Genomic DNA, 17140 nt, shown 5'->3' on the forward strand with positions numbered 1-17140 from the left:
ATATATATATATATGAAGATTTTAAGACAAATTGTACTCAAATTATGCCAAATATTGTATATTCACAAATACAATAGGAGGGCCAACATGAGCTTTCGGGAGCCCGGGCCCTTCGATCTTCAGGATCGGCGCCCTTGTCTTTAAGGTTGGGGAGATGAATTCCCTTACTTTCCACTTTATCTTCTTTCAGGTGGTCTTGATGTTTCTCCATTGCGCAGTTAGATCCTTTAGATTTAACTTTTGAGAGTTGTCGGAAGGCTTTTGCCCGTGTTGCTTTATATTTTCTTTTATTTAATATAATATGTTGCACTCACGATATTTTACGATACACTGTGTTGTGCAAACGTACGTAAACAGCATTTTATTTTACTTTTGATTGCGCTTTTTGTAAATTCCCATAATTTTTTAGACACTGCGTGCTTACATGCTCTTATCGCAGAAGAAACAATTGTCAGACGGACTCGACTTTTCTCCCCGCCTCTCCGTGCTTAGCAGAGAGGCTCGCAATGCAACCTGTTGATGTCAGAGCTAAAAATAACTATGACAACCTATAGGCAGGAATTTTTGGAGACGAAGTTTGCTCCCTGTGTTGAATTTTAGCACCGTATTTGGAGAAACGAGAGGGTCTACCAAGACCAGTGTTGCCAATTTAGCGACTTTGTCGCTAGAACTAACGACTTTTGGAAGTGTCTAACGACAAAAATTTTTATTTAGCGCCTAGCGACAAATCTAGCGGCATTTAGGAATTCAAACATTTTGTTCTATATTTATATTAAAGTATCCAACATTTTGCAGTTCGTGATACTAATAATTACTTTTACCCACTCGGTTGCACTACTGCTATGAGCGACCTACTTCGTTGGATTCATCGCTGCTATGAGGATTATGCACTTCTTCACTGCGGTTCGGAAATCCGGGAATTTCCCGTATCTAACTAGTTGTGTAATAGCTGGTAACCTCTTGCATTCCACAGTGCGAACAGTGACAGTGACGCTGGAGAACATTGTGCCTTTCTGGTTCAGTGTAGTGCGTGAGATTTATATATTAATTGAACTGCGGTTGTTCTTAATATAAATTATAAAGGAATTTCGTGGGGTGAGTTCGGTGAAGTGTTCCAATACGAAAGCAACATGAATTCTCCACCCCCCCCCAAAAAAGATGATCGTAGTCAATAAGAGGGAATGGGGAAAAGTGATCCAAAATTTTAAGTATTTGCAAACTTTCAATGCTATATTTATTAATTTTGTATTCTTCAAAGCGCATAGCGCATATTTTTGTCAAGAGGGCCATTTTTTTGAAAGAAAAAATACTCGACTTTTCCATTGTATATGAAAAATATTTAAATTATTTTAATTCCTTTGTAAAATTGTACAGCGACTTTTCTAGCGACTTGGCAGGAGGCGTTTAGCGACTTCTAGCGACTTTAGAGTACTAAACTAGCGACATTTCACACTGGCAAGTTGGCAACAGTGACCAAGACTTCCGTCGCAGACGCGACGCACACATACATATGCATATCCGTTTGTTTGTTGAGAGAAAAATTCTTAAGAGGGCTTTTATACGAGGTTTACTTAAAAAAGTTAAAATTTTCTTCGTTAATATTCGATGAGCTGGACCATATGGTTACAATCTCCCGTCAGCATTTTTGTCGACCCCAAACGTTTCAGTATTTGCGCGCTACCCTGTATTTTTTCGCGCGCTACCCGACCCAGCTGTTGTTTAGTTTATCATTAATTTGCCCATTTGATGTCGAGAGCAGAGTCCAACCAGCTCCTGCGGGACTTCTAACCCGTTCCTCCTCCTCCTCCTACTTTTACTTGTACTACTACTACTACTTTTACTACTACTACTATTACTACTTATATAACTGCTACTACTAATACTATGGAGCCATATAGTAAAACTGCACGCTTATTTTAATGAAAAAAGTGTGATGAAAAGTTTAAAAAATCGGTAAATCACTTTTTTGAGTATTATTTTCAACCACATTTTAATGAAAGAAGTTATGAAAATTTAAAAAGATAAAAAATATTAAAAAAAAAAAATCCTTGAGCTGGGTTTGAACCTACGCCAAAAGAAACTTTCATTACTCGCCTGCTAGCTACGCACGCGACGCGGCCACGAGGGATGTCAATAGCTGTCGTTTGCTTTCTGCTATATGTATGCCATGACTCATGATTTCATAGAGTAATATAGTGTAATGAGTAGTTCATGTCCTATCTGTATCGGCCAATAAAATGAGAGGATACCTGAAACGTTTGGGATCCGCAAATATGCCTCCCGCCAGAAACACCTGTGTTATAAATTCAAATTATTTCTCCTTATTCCCAAGGTTGTCACTACACAATATGTAAAATAAAGGTACTGTATATTATTATTGCACAAGGATGAAGTGGTACAGTATATAATCGGATAATGTGTATAGGACACACGTACATATCAAGTACAGTGCATAAGCTACTATTTCTACTACGGCAGGGGTGCCCACAAGGGGAGGCTATGGCGCAAACTGCGTCATTGAAATATTTGGTGGGGGGTTAAAATATATATAAATATGTTTGAGGGGGGGTAAAAATTAATCGAAAAGGTTTTTTTCATGGAAGAACACCTACGGATAGACAATTGAGGGGGGTGCGTCATGGACATGAGGGGGGGTGGGCACCACTGACTACGGAAAAGTATTTTTGCGTCGGATCGGGTAATATAATCTTCACAGTTTACTATTACCGATTTTTTTTAAAGTGATATACCTATGGAGGTTACACGAATCAAGAATCTTCTCTTCTGTTGAAATAGAAAACTCAATTCCACTTGCACTATTTGCTCTACTTTTGCGGACTTTCCATTTTGCCCAACAAAATATAAGGATGAGGCAACACCTACCTTTTTAACCAATAGGAAATGTGCAGGATATATATTTTTTTCCATCGTATTCATGAGAGGTGTCATTTGTATTTTGTTCTTAAAATATTTCATACATTATTGCAGAATATCCTAACACATAAATGCAAAATAGTGTAAGAAGTAAATTATAGAAAGCAAGGAAATATTATTGAGTACTTATAAAACATAATTTTCTTCTAAAAACGACGACAAATTTACTGGTGGATGGCGCCTTATGCGCTACGACAGAACGAAACCGCACAGAATATTTCACTTGTCTTCTTCGTGGGACCCTGCAGTGGAAGTGCAAGACCCGGGAACTACTGTGAAATAATAATAATAATAAACGAAAAAGATTAGTGAGTTAATTTAGTTAACGATTTAATAAACGCTCGACGCGAATTACTCAAATGTAGCAGCATCTTAAGGTAACGTAACGTATGGAATATTTGAAGTGCAATATGTTAATATGCAATCTATGTATCTGTACTTTACTGAAAACAAGATTTTTTTTGGGGAGATAGAGAGTATAGTTGTTATTCATCATACGGTATTCATTTTTTTAAAAAAGCTAGTAACAAGTGTACACAAATCGTTCAAGAGACAGATACCATTCATGCGCATAGGTTTTGTATAATGTAATGCAGTACCCTGATTTGGGGGGAAAAGTCAATTCTGGAGGTTTTATTTATTTTTTTCGTACTTTTCTATTTTAGAGGGATATTTTACTTTCATACAATGACTTCTCTCAGCAGAAAATGCGTTTTTGCGTCTTCTTTTAGCAGGAAGAGCGTTTTTACTGCCTTAGGAAGCGTTTCAGGAGGGAGGAGTTGCATTAATGGTTGCAGGGGACCTTATGGAGGGTCAAGTTAAATACAGCACGTGGACATACGGCATGAAAGAAGGACGTATTTGTGGTAGGTGGCTACTAGAAAGCACGAATACTATCTAACCGATTCAAGAGAGGAGAGCAACAGGGCAGCGCGCGTAATTTGTGCAGGAGTGCGTCAGTAGGAATCAGGCGCATCAATGACGGTGTGTTTTCATGGTAGCATAAAAACAAGTGTCCTGCGTTAAACATGTTTTGATAATTTCTATGATCACTTTGTACACTGCCTTCACATAGCGCTTCGCTTCATTATACCTTTGTTCAGCAATAAAGGAACAGCATTTTCACTTATTTTTTTGCGAGTTTGTATTCACATTCGGTCGTTTTATGGTTCAGTATGTTAGATTAGGTTAAGTTTTGTATCAGCTACAACTACTTCCCAAAGTGCTCTCACTTTCATTTATTAACACTAGAAATCTAGGACCAAATTACTTGATATATATATATATATATATATTTTTTTTTATCACACTTGAGTCAAATATCAATTGCTAGTTACCAGTATCAACTCACTTCTGTAAATCATCCTGATTTTTTACTAGTTTTGACCCCCATCTCTAAACTGTTATCCAATTTTATTATGTGAGAAGTAAGGTCTCGATATATTTTGATAACTTATACGATGCAATGGTGAAATGCAGTAACACGTCTGATTTCAAATTTCCATACTAGTTTTGATGTACACGCCGTGAAAGAAGTGCTCGGGAAATACCCGAATTAAACACAGAAGGATCGGAAATGAATACTTCAACAATAAAACTGTTTATTTTACACTTAAGCCTGCCATACATCCCGTAAAAAACGTGACAGTCCCGTTTTTGGGCCCGAGTGTCCTGCGTCCCCGTAAATTTAGTCGGGACAATGAAATGCCCCGTATTTTAACTCCGTTCCATTTCTGCTATCAATATCAACTTATTCGAAAAGTGAAAAACAAAAAATTCTGACATTGGCTGGGAATCCTGTAATTAGTAAATGAACAGTACGCTGTTGCGTGTAGCAGTTTCGAGGAAGTTATTACACCACCCTGTTCGACTTGATAGCGAGCAAAATTTGCAATGCTACTTTATCCATTTCACTTGTTGGAAACTCGGATACTCTCCGGAACATTAAAAAAAAAAAAAAAAAAAAAAAAAAAAAAAAAAAAAAAAAAAAAGACTGAGTGTTTCTACATTTACAAACACAGGGCAGATGACTGACACATTAGATAAATTAACAAGAATTATAATCTTTTTTAGAGTCTAGGGGGACAGAATTGTGCTTTGGTCCAGGTCTTAGAAAAATGTAAATCTGGTCCTGACAATTGCATACGACACAAGGAGAAAAGTCAGCTTTTCATCACATTAAAGTGACGTACGTAATTTTGGCAAATGTAGCCATGTAAATAAATATTGCTAAACGCGCGAAGAATATTGAAGGTAGATTGTACCACTGATTTAAATAATTTGCATATTGTTTTCCTGTAAAGCATTTTTATAGCAAATCTTAAGTTTTTAGGCATCTTCAGTCCGTACAATAAATTGCAGCGTTCGAACAGAGAAAAGCAGCTGCTGCTTAGTGAACTTTCACCTATTCTTAAAAAAAATAATAAAAAGAAAAAAAAAATAAATAAAATGAAATCTTTTAGTTTTAGTCTCACGGTTATGCCTGCTATGCTCAAGGTGACGGTGATGATGAGAAATGACTGAAATGACGGAATGAAGAAAGTGGGAGGAAACGTAAGAATTCCGAGAAAACCCACGCACAAGGTGTTTGTCCACCACAAAGCTCGCTTGGCGCGAGCTGGGATCGAACTACGGACCTCATGCACCGGAGGTGAACGCTCTACCACTGAGCCACCGCGGCCTATTATACTTTTGTTCATATTCACACTACAGTTCATTGCATTGTGTTGGAAAGTTGAGGAGGAGGGGGGGGGGGGATCTGAGGTGTCCCGTATTCTCATGTAGAAAATATGGCAGGTTTACTTACGCTGGAAGATGTTAATTTCACATAAGACATTTTAAAACCTTTATTTATTTCATACAACATGAATTGTATCTTTGTTTAAAATTAATAGACCCCTTTTGGTATTCATATTTGGCGAACGTCAGTCAGGCTTCTGGATGACTTTATCTACATTTGTTCGTTTGTCTGCCGAGCTCCTTTATGGCTATGCGGTTAGTGTACGCGTCTTCGGCGTGGGACCCGGGTTTGCTTCCCGGAGGAAGCTCATGTGGTTCGGATTCTACTTTAATCAGTAGGTCCCGTCTCATAAAGCCTCGCTGCTGGAAGGGACGTTGAACACAAAATCAACTCAACTCGTTTGTCTGCCTCTACCATACACACTACAGGGTAAAACTTCGGCCTTTTTAAGTTAAAATTTTCAGAGTACAAGCACGAGACACACTAAATTTCCTGTATAGATTTCGGCGGCATATCAACGTAAAATATCAAAATGGCGGCCATTTTTTCAAAACAGCGAATATCCACGCTACGAAGCGCAATTTTCAGTCTTTTCAGTTGAAATTTTGACGGTGGAAGCACGAGATATGCTAAATTTGCAGTATAGATTTTCTCGGCGATCTAATGTAAAATTTCAAAATGGCGGCCATTTTTTTCAAAACAGCAGTGAGTAGAAAATTGTTGCAAGTTGTGACAATGACAATCTTGAAATATAAATCACATTTTAACACTTTTACCCCAAAGACATTGAAATATTTCGAAAATACCCGATTAAACCCGAAAAAACCCATATGGGCCCAGGTGGGTTGGACTTTTTCAAAAAAGCCCGGGTTTTTTCAAACCCTGTCAGCAGCACAATTGTTCGTGAAAATAGTATCTTATTGCCTTTCAGTAACATTTTCTTGGAGAATGCTGAAACTGCGTACAGATATATAATAAGTCTGCAAACGTATATGCTTTTGTGACATATAGTATGGTGCAACTCAATTCGGGTAAACTTCACAATATACGCTCCAGCTGCGCATCGATAAGTAGGACCGCTTTAACAGGACATAGTAGAGTAGGGTAGGGTAGAGTAGAGTAAGATAGAGATAAGTAGGGTATGGGTTGGAACGGGTGAGCTTAAGGTTAAGGGATGTTTAAATTCATTTTCATAAAATTTAAATAGTGTAATTCCTAGCTTCTGAGTGAGTATACCAACTGGAGCGGGCATTGTGTAGTTAACCCCTCATTTCTTCGGGAAATGCACTCTTAATGTCTTTAAAGATTGTTTATTGTGTGGAAGGTGCATTTCTAATTTGGTTCACTTTAGGAAGGGTTTATCATTATGGGTGTAAATACATCGCGACGGTGGGTATGCACGTAAAATAAGTTGCTGCAGAAGTAACATCACGTATTTCTTTCCTAAATTTTTAGAACCTATGGTCGCATATAACAAAGAATTCTTTACTTTTATATTTGCACATTCACCACTCCTTTTTCACTCTGAGAAAAAAAAAAAAGAGCCTTTTCGTTACGCATCGTGAGTTAGACTGCCTTGACCACACTTCACTTTTTCGTAATGTCTTTCGTATACATGAATGCATACCGGTGTATAAAATTTTGGACTTTTTTTGGGGGTATATTTCTACATGTTATTGGATATGTCACAGGTAAGATTCCCACATGTTTTGATTACTTGTAATAGTTGTAATGTTCTTTCAAAATTACCTTACATATTACCTTACAGTTAGTTTCGATGGGTGGGCGCATATTAGATGTGGAAAAAACATACCATATGGTAGATAGCCACTATAAACAAGCATTCAGGGTTGGCTGGTTTAAACCAAGGTGGTTTAAACCAGCTGTTTTTTTTAAAAAAAAAAACAACTGGTTTAAACCAAACAAAAAAAAGAACGAAAAATGCTTTAAATCGTGTGAACTTCATGGTTACGTCTCCATATGAAACCATCTGCATTACGTTTATGTACTTTTCACCTTTTAATCAAGGGGTCCCGTGTTCAATTCTCGGTCGAACCACAACCCATCGTTCAAGTGTAAACCAAGTAGCGATTCAGGGTATCCCTTTAAGCGAAAGTCTTCTCCGTGATAACCTTGGTATTTCATAAGGGTGTTAAGCCTAAACATACGAAACGAAACCAAGTTATATATTTCTACTTGCCTGAATACCTGTTGTTTTATAAAGAAGCCAAGGTTGCTTAAATATATTGATAGAAATTGGCAAAATTTATCAACTGCCTACGCAGCTTCCAACATCAGCTTGGATTTACTTTGTTTTAATTTTATTGAATGATATCTACATACCAAGTTTGTAATTTAATACTCAATTTTAGCGTAGTGATCATGATACGTTGAGCTTAAAATTTTATATACAAATACATTTAAAGTAATAACAGGATTTTCCCAATGGCTAAGGCGGGAGTTTCCCGATTTATATATAATTGAATAATGTTTTTACTTGTGTAACTGTTTATCTTTTTGTCCTTCTGAAATGCCTCTTGACAATTATATTAACAAGTAGGCCTATGTAAAGATCAGTACAACGTATTTTTATCAGGAGTCCTTCGTGAGTGAATCGGCAATCGCATTTGTGACCAATTAGTCCCGGTTTCGTGTCAAAATGGACAATTTTTCTTGGATGAAGCCCAGAAGCGGTTTGGATTCCGCTTTAAGCTTATGTGACCCCTTCCAGCATAACCTTGTTGTTGCATAATAACATCAAGGCGAAACAAACTAATTTCTGTCCATATCTAATATAAATACATAGAGTATATTATTTAAACCAAAAAAACCTGGTTTAAACAAAAAAAAAAAAAAAAAAAAAAAAAAAAAAGGGTTTAAACAAAAAAAACTTGTTTTTTTTTGTTTTTTCAATAAAAACCATGGTTTTTGCCAACCCTGTTTGCATTACACTTGAGCAGTAATGAACCATACATTTTAACCCAGTTGTTGGCGCCTACATGAATAACTTAGATTATTCCTTCGTTGTGATTTTACCTGTAATTTTTTTTTCAGAATTGACCATTTGTTTTTATTTTTCACCATATGATCTATAAAAAGTTTAGCTCCTTTATAGGTGCCATTTTGCATTATCATGAGTCAGCTTAGTGTAACTAGTTGATCTTGCATGAATTTTAACTATGAAATCAAATATGTCCTTTAGGCTAAAGGAGACGGAAGATTAATGACAGTGAATGGTTATGAAAATTTTAGTGGACTGAAGATGTGGGAGGAAACGGAGAAAACACCGAGAAAACTCACGGATATGATTATGTCCACTGCAAAATCACATGAACTCAAGTTGACATAGGGACCTTTCGCGTGAGGTGAGTGCTCTGACACTGAGCATCCGTGCTCCCTTTCGTAAGTTTATATTTATTTCTCCTATGTTCATCTTTTATTCAAAAGCAATTAAATCTATATGTAACATTTCCAATTAGCGCTATCAAATTCTTAATCTATACTTTCATTTTGACCAGAGTATGGTGAAGTATATTCTTTAATTTTTTTTGTTAGAGTAATATAATCCAGTGTGCTCCGAAGATGAATACTTACTGTAGGATTAATTATTGCAGGGCTTGAAAAATCTTGCTTGCAAGTACTAGCCAGACCATTTTGGAGTCACTGTGTTTATACAAATAAACAAAAATAACATTGCGACACAGTAAACATGTCAGTACATTTTTTATTTTGTTTATTGGTATGTCTCTTAAAATAGAGTAACATCTGCTATTTATTCTTGAATTCGTTTTTGATTGATCGGACTTTACCCGCTAAATAATAATAATAATAAAAAAAAAACCTCTTACAAGTGGATTTTTCAAGCCCAGATTATTAGGTTATATTCTTGTGACCATTAACTCAATTCAGCATTCTCGTTCAAAAAGTCGTATTTTCCGTTAGCTTTTTACATGTTCGGGTGTAGTACATTTGACTAGGTTGGGATTATGTGGCGAGATTAGATTGGATTGGATTATCACATCTCCATGAAGATCTATAGTAGTGTATTGAAATACAACGGATTTTCTAGTTTCCGCTCCATGCTTGTCTCCTAACAGCTAAGCGGAGATACTTAAAGAGAGTGACTGATCATTAATAGGTGGAGTGACATTTAGTTTGCTTCCAAGCATTTTATGCTGCATCTCTCCATGGACCACGTCTACGATACCTTAGAGGCTTTCCAATATTCTTTATATTTGATACTCCCTTCTTTAAGTGAGAAAGATATTAATCTAATTGTTAATCAAGAAGTTAGTTTATTAATCACTTCATTCTGTTATTTTGAATTATATTTTATATCACGTTTTGAATACTACTGACAGCACATTAAGTTGGATATTTTTTAACTACATTCGTTTAGTTGCTGTATTTGTTTTGAATTGCGTTCATTTGTTGTTTTGCCTAGTTTCATGACTGGGAACGATGCAGCCGGTAAAATACCTGGTAGCCTGCTACGATTACCACCGCAGACTGCACATAATTGCACTGCCACATTTTAATTATCTTTATTCACGCCAAATGCAGAGCCGTCTTTCACGTCATCTTCCATGAGTCGAGAAAATGTTTAAAACAAAAGATTGATACTATTTATCGCCTATTTATTCAGGAATGAAACGTGGGAGCTCCTAATTGAAGACAAGACAAGAAGTGAAACTAGTTTTCACTGATTAACCCATCTACCACGAATCAAAAAAAGTTTCGAATGAAATGTACTTACTTTTTTCCCGTAGAATCCGAATCTATAATAAAAAGTGAGGGTCCTCATTTAAGTTTTCAAAGTTTCCTCCTCCTCCTCCCTCAGATTGGTGGGAGCAGGCTCATTTTATCTCAGGTGAATTTCTTCTATCAAAATGTCTTACTAAGGACATTTTTTCGTCCGATGTTTATTTCTCCAGACATTTTGCGGCGACAAGTTAAAAAGATAAAGAAAACTCATACTCTACAATCTGTATATAAACAGGGTGGCCGGGAATTAGGGTTCTATTGAAAATTATTTATAACTTTTTAAGTACTTAATCAATTATCGTGAAACTAAAGGCACTTTGTTCCTTACAATAGTAAAATTGTTATTGTGTTGCTAAAATTCCACATGAACACACAAACACCACTGTTACCAGACGGTGTGTTACGAAACGGTTGGAGAAGTTTGCGAGAGATTTCTGCAGATACTCCGGCGGTACGTTTGTAAGAACTTGGTGGATTCGCTCCCCTAATTCAAGAATTTTTGGTTTTGTGCGATACACTTCCTCTTTCGCCCACCCCCAGAGGAAGAAGTCGCAGGACGTTACGTCAGAACTTCTTGGTAGCCATTCAAGAGGTCACGACGTCCCAACTAGCGTCCTGAAAAATGGGTATCGAGCCACGCACGAACAGAATGTGCGAAATGAAACTGGGCCCCATCGTAATTGTCTCATGTGGTTACAATACAGTGAGCAATCTTCAAGCATAGCAAGGTACCGTTCTGTATTCATTGTGTTCCGAATAACGTATGTACCCACAACTTTCGTGGAAGTTATGCGAAGTTACCTATTAAAAATAAAATAAAATAAAATCTCTGCCCAATTAACCAGTGCCAGTTATCCTCCCTCCAACATGAAACACGACTTCATCTGACCCCCAGGATATTACCGAAAAGATCAGACCAGTCTCACCAAGCAAGCATCATCTCTATGTACTCCAACCGATGATCATAGTGTTTCGACGATAATTTCTGGCAGTAATGTGGTTTCCATGGACGAAAATTTAGATCTTATTCAGACCAGTTTGGATTGTGTGTCAGGTTATATCACTTTCGCGAAATGCCTGTCTTCTTGATTTCTGAGGACTTAAAGTAAACTTGTCCTGAGCTACTTTCACATATTCCTCCGCCTTGGATGTTGAGGGGTGACCTCGTCTCTCATCTGCTACAGAACCTGTGTCCATTAGTTTCAAATGGTAATTCCTTATGTTGTATGCTTCTACCGAGGCACGAGGTCCTTGGATACTTCGCCACCATCTCTGTACTTGTACAATGGACTGCCGTGCTTCGTACCGGGATGCCTGCTGAGCCCGCTTTCGCAAGGTTAGACGTTGCGCCATGGTCCGCCACTGATACCTGCAATGACATATGAGATATTATATAATAAATTCTACCATTGTAAGGAACAAAAGGCTTTTTGTTTCATGCAACTTAGTTAAGATTAAAGAGTTATAAACCATTTCCAATAGGGAGTTAATTCCCACCCACGATATATATATATCTATATATATAAAAGAGAACGCACAAATCCTTTGTGAACTCATCACGCTAATACGGCTGAACCAATTTCTTTCATTTTTGGGGGGTTATTATGATTTGGACCCTAGATGGTTTTTATCATATCACTTTAATTTTTAATTACCAGTGTCTTGAGATAATTGACCATTCAAGTGTCCATACGTACAAATCCTTTGTTATTAGTTCATCATAGGTAAAAATAAACGTATTTATATGCAACCCGCATGACCATGTGACTCGGCGGGTTAACATAAATGACAGGCGCTATAATTTTAACATTTACTGCAATTTGAAAGCGAAAAAGTAAAAATTATCTAAGTAACAAAGTTTATTGCGTTCCGGGGTGACCGCAGCGAAGCGGGGTGAACGCTGCTAGTATATATATATATATATATATATATATATATATATATATATATCTTTGTGTGAGTTTCGAATTTATATTCGTTCTTGTAATAACCAGACTGAAATTTATGCAGCTATGAATTTTTGTTGTATTTCCTTCTCTTTCATACCACACTTGTTTTTCCTTTTCTGAACTGTAATTCTACTGCAACACGTTTTCCTGCTGGAATTATTCAGATAGACTATATGTAGCTGCCGCTTGGGATCAGGGCTGTAAAAACACGGTTTAAAAAAATAAATAATAATAAAAAAAACAACTAAAAACAGCTCATTATGTTTTATTGGGCAAAATTAGGTTTTATTAAATTTTGTACATACATTTAAAGCCACATTCCTACCATTTAATCGCTCATGGTGCGTTGTACACATGAAACTATGGAATTTCTTGTAACACAAAAAGAATCCGTGAAGCCCCATCCGCGTTTCATGTAGCACACTTTGCACCATTGGCACTTGCTTAGACTATATTTCAATTCCTAGAAAGAAAGAAATATACAAATTTTGTAGAGTAACAAAGAGGTGGGTGATTCTGTATAATATAGAATAGGACTCGCTCAGGATTCAAATCCCTTGCCGGCCGCCCTAACTGGAGATTCCTTTAGCATTCCTCAAAATATGCCAGGCAAATACTGGGATAGTAGCTCAATTTTAGGAGACAGAGATTTAAAAAAATGGCTGTGAAATGGATAATAATTTTTAATTAGAAAGAAAGCTTTTTGGGAAAAATGAAATAGTTTTTTTTTTTTTTTTTTTTTTTAGTTGAAATTTTGCAGCCTAAATTTTGGGCCCATTACGCTAAAGGAGATGGATCGATTAATAATGTGAATAATTGTGAAATTAAATGTTCGTGATCTCCCACATGGAATCGATTCCGGAAGCACGCACATAAAAGGCACAAACACTTGCTGCTAGACCATCGAGTTTTTTGAAATGTTGGAAATCTTTAAAAAAAATAAAAGCCGTTGTGGTGTCTGGATTCGTTATAGTCTTCCAAAAAAATCGTGACGGACAAATATCCTTGTTGCTGAAGTTCCCATTAACCCCAATCAATCAATAAATTAACAAAAAGAATAAAGTTGATTTGTGGATTTTTAAATACCATAAGAGAAGATTTTGTTTCCTTTTTAATGCAACATTTTTTCGGTTGAATGTATGTAATTATCCAAGTGTAATGTCGAGAAAGTAGAATTATAACAAAGAATTTTCCTTTTTTTAAGTGAAACTTTTTCAATTTATAACTGACACATTGATAAAGAGATTTTATTATTTGTTTGTATTACTACGTTAGTGTATACCAAGTCATCTCGTGAGTAATGTCGTATTTTTGCACCGTGAAGAAAAGAACGAGAAATTACCTGAAACACTACCGTTAGTTAGGAAAATAGAGTTAATCGGACTCCACAACCTATCAACCAGTTGTTTAATCTATCGAAAAAGTTACCAGTTTCGGGGACCAAGATGGGGTCACTGTTCGTTGCACATTATTCTCATGTTCGTTGCAGTGTTTTCCTGAAAAGTTAATTTTGCAGGTTGCCATCAAGACGATAGTCTGTTGTCGCAAAGTCTGGTGTCGACGACAGGTGAAAATTTTATCTCATACAAATCCTTCTTGCCGTGGGTGGGCGCGCGTTTATACCCGTGAAAGACAACCCTGCCATGAACCAAAGTAACTATTTGTTCATACGTTAACTCATGGAGTATCCATTGATCAAGTTTCAACACACACCCAAAGTCCTGCAGATGTCAATGAAAGGTTGAATGATGTTTCCTGGCCAATTCTTCAGTACTTTGCATTGGGTTTTCCGCTTCCTCCTGGGCATCGTTGTCCAGCTGCACAGGTCTCCCTTGTAGCTTAACGGTGAGGCTGGTGTCCTGAAACCTAAATTGAAACCTCTGGCACTTCTGTACATTCACAGCATTCTGATCATACACAAAATTAGTGTCTCATGCCGCTGCGCTGTTTGAGTGTCCCTGGTGAAATTCGTATAGCGTGACATGTATGTGTTCCTCCGACACTACCATGATTAAACACAAGCCACAATTTGAAAATGTGGTGTAGACTGTTCTGTTAACACTATTGCTTGATGAAGTTCCTTATATGACACAGCTATGGCACGTGCAGTCCCCTTCACTTTTTGCTCGTCAGATGGAGTCGTTGCAACCGTCATCGATAAAACAGATAAGCTGATACTCCAAAAACAAAGGAAATGCAGTCGTATTACTTTCTGTGCCAGATTATAGTTGAACACCCATTACAGAGAATTTAATCGAGCGCGAATAAAATTTATTATGTATGATTTTCATACTTTTTCCCAGTGGTATTCTGTTCCAGAGATTTCTTGATAAATACATATTTAAGACAATTCCAAAACTAGACACGTACTGAGAAGCATAATAGAAGAAATCAATTATGATCACATTAAGATTATCGATTCAGTCCAAGTTTTGAAGTATATTTTTAGAGGTGTTTTGGGTTTTATTGTATTTTTGTGTTTTACCCCCTCCCCTAAATTACTGGGTATTTTTGGGCTGGGGAAAATTCCAACAACTCTGCTTTTGACTGACAGTTTTATTATTCCTTTTAAACTGTACATCCAAACTGAATGCTAGTCAGACTGGATTTAGTATCTGCTTTTGACTTCCAGTTTTATTGTTTTTGGTAAATAGTACATCCAGGCTGATTGGGAATCTGTATTCTTCCTCGGTTGTTTTTTTAAAGTGGGAAGTGTCCTGATAAGTTGTTTTTATTTCTGCCCTTCTTCTGAATCTATTGCAGTAGAAATCGATATACTGGGCAATACCTGAATCTATACTAGAATTTACCAGCAGAATCGATGATGGTTGTTGATATATTACACTGAAGTACCTAGCACTCGATACTATTTTGTATACAGGTGCACATGAAAGAATTGGTTTTCCTAAATGTAGGCTGTAGTCATATTTTTCTTAAAACCTTTAATGTTGGGTAAAATGGCTTCACTGGTTATTTACAACTTGTTACTAAGTAAGACAATGAGACTAGTGTAGTTGAACACCATATCGTTTCTGCTTAATTTAGTCACCTTTTATTCACGGTGTTGGGTCGTAAATACTTGGTTCTTTTTCCAGGCTTCGGTACATATGTCACTTTGTAGCTCTTCTGTTCTTCGTCTCTTTCGGTGGTGACTATCAGGCGCAGGCTTAATCCATGTCGTCCTGGATCCTCTAATTTTTTCATTACGTTGTGTTCCCATTAATGAAAATAAAATTTAATTTAGTTTCTCTGGATATTTTAATTTTTGTACAGCTTCGTTCGAAAATCAGTTTCTATTCTCGAAAATGTAATGGGTCAATAGTAATTACAGTCGACGCATTATGGCTTTATCGAGCATATTACTAGAATTATTTTATATAAGAATTGTTAAATTGTACACAGTTGAATTACACACAATTGTACGCAAGTTTGCTGCGACACAAAATGGTGCGCCCGAAGGCGAAACCGTCTTTTTTCATGTTAAGATATCTGGCAATTAAATTCTTGTTATAGCATTCATATTCTGACAGTGGATATCATGATGTAAAATCACATAAAATAATATCACTTCAAAAATAAATTAATCCAAAATTTACAATGGTTCCAAGTAAAAGTTGTTTTTGACAGCGGAGCTTGTTTCTAGATTGATACCAGCGCCATTTGTTCTCTCTTGTAACAGAAGTTTGTTCAATATGGTTTCTTAGTAATCAATCCTTTGTTATCAATCAAAAAACTCAATCCTTTGTTAAATTAAATTGTTGCTATGGTGTACACTTTTCTCCTAACGATGGCTATCGTTAGGAATAGTATAACTCACACAATTATACCTTTAAATACAATAAAATAGTTTCTTCCTGTATAGGATGTCAAAATCTGTCGATGTACCAATTTTCTTGTCCTACGAAGTCTCAAGCAACTAGGAGCTCCCCTATTCAGATCAATCATGAATACAAGTATGTTGGAATGTACTTACTGAATGTTCGATAATGGATTTCCTTGATTATAATTCATTTGTTCATGTATGACAATTAGTTTATTACTATTTGAGATGAGCTGTTTTATGTTTCGCTAAAAGTCATTACTGCAAGGATTTGATAAAGGAATCACTACCTATTTCTCATATTGCAGCCAACACAATGCTAACAGTGCTTTTCAAGTGAAATCTTTCAAGGTTTTTTTGGGGGTATGCTCAAGTTACTAGGGGGAAAAAAAGTCAATCTTGGATGTACGTTCGTTATTTACAGTGCTTAACTTTTGCGCATGCTTCTATAATACATAAATTGTTAATTAGAAACATGAATAAATCTGGAAGTAGTTAGCAAGTTACTAGAATGTAAAACTAGTAATTAATGTATCTAGTATTAAATTTTGTGTGTTAGTCGTCAACAAAATTGTATTACCTACTGAACCCCTCAAGATGCAGCACACCAGGTGGTTAGATGAAGGAATGGAAATTTTGGAAGGTTGTAATTTTTTAGTTACCCATTTTGCCTTCTTGCAATAAGTTGGTCAATTAGCACAGGCTTTTACAGCACATAGTATTTGTGAATCCCAGGTTAGATCCAGGCTGAATTTTTTACATTTCGAAATGGTAGTAGACTTGTAAAGAGGTTCAAGTTCGGAGACAATCCAATTTATCACCTTCCTTATTTGGGCTGTTTGTTATTCACTACCTTAGCAATACTGAAACTAGTATAACTTTATCATTTGAGTTTCTTAAATTATCTTTAAGTTGGAAGCAAGAAAGACTATA

The 17140-nt window shown here is 36.4% G+C and overlaps 1 protein-coding gene across 9 annotated transcripts in view; it reads left to right on the plus strand.

Annotated features, from left to right (window-relative positions):
* The first annotated feature begins 3118 nt into the window (after window positions 1-3118).
* Window positions 3119-17140, plus strand: part of Ogdh (oxoglutarate dehydrogenase Nc73EF) — a 208112-nt gene continuing 194090 nt past the window's right edge. For 4 of the 9 annotated variants that reach the window (XM_081728727.1, XM_081728731.1, XM_081728732.1 and 1 more), the window contains exon 1: window positions 3119-3311. The gene's annotated coding sequence lies outside the window, so the exon portion shown is untranslated. Of the gene's footprint in view, window positions 3312-8876; window positions 9040-16177; window positions 16341-17140 lie in introns of those variants that run through there. The other 5 variants (XM_081728728.1, XM_081728733.1, XM_081728734.1 and 2 more) reach the window with 5 other exon arrangements.

This window comes from Thermobia domestica, chromosome 10, assembly GCF_964235325.1.
Source record: "Thermobia domestica chromosome 10, izTheDome1.hap1.1, whole genome shotgun sequence".
Taxonomy (NCBI): Eukaryota; Metazoa; Arthropoda; class Insecta; order Zygentoma; family Lepismatidae; genus Thermobia; species Thermobia domestica.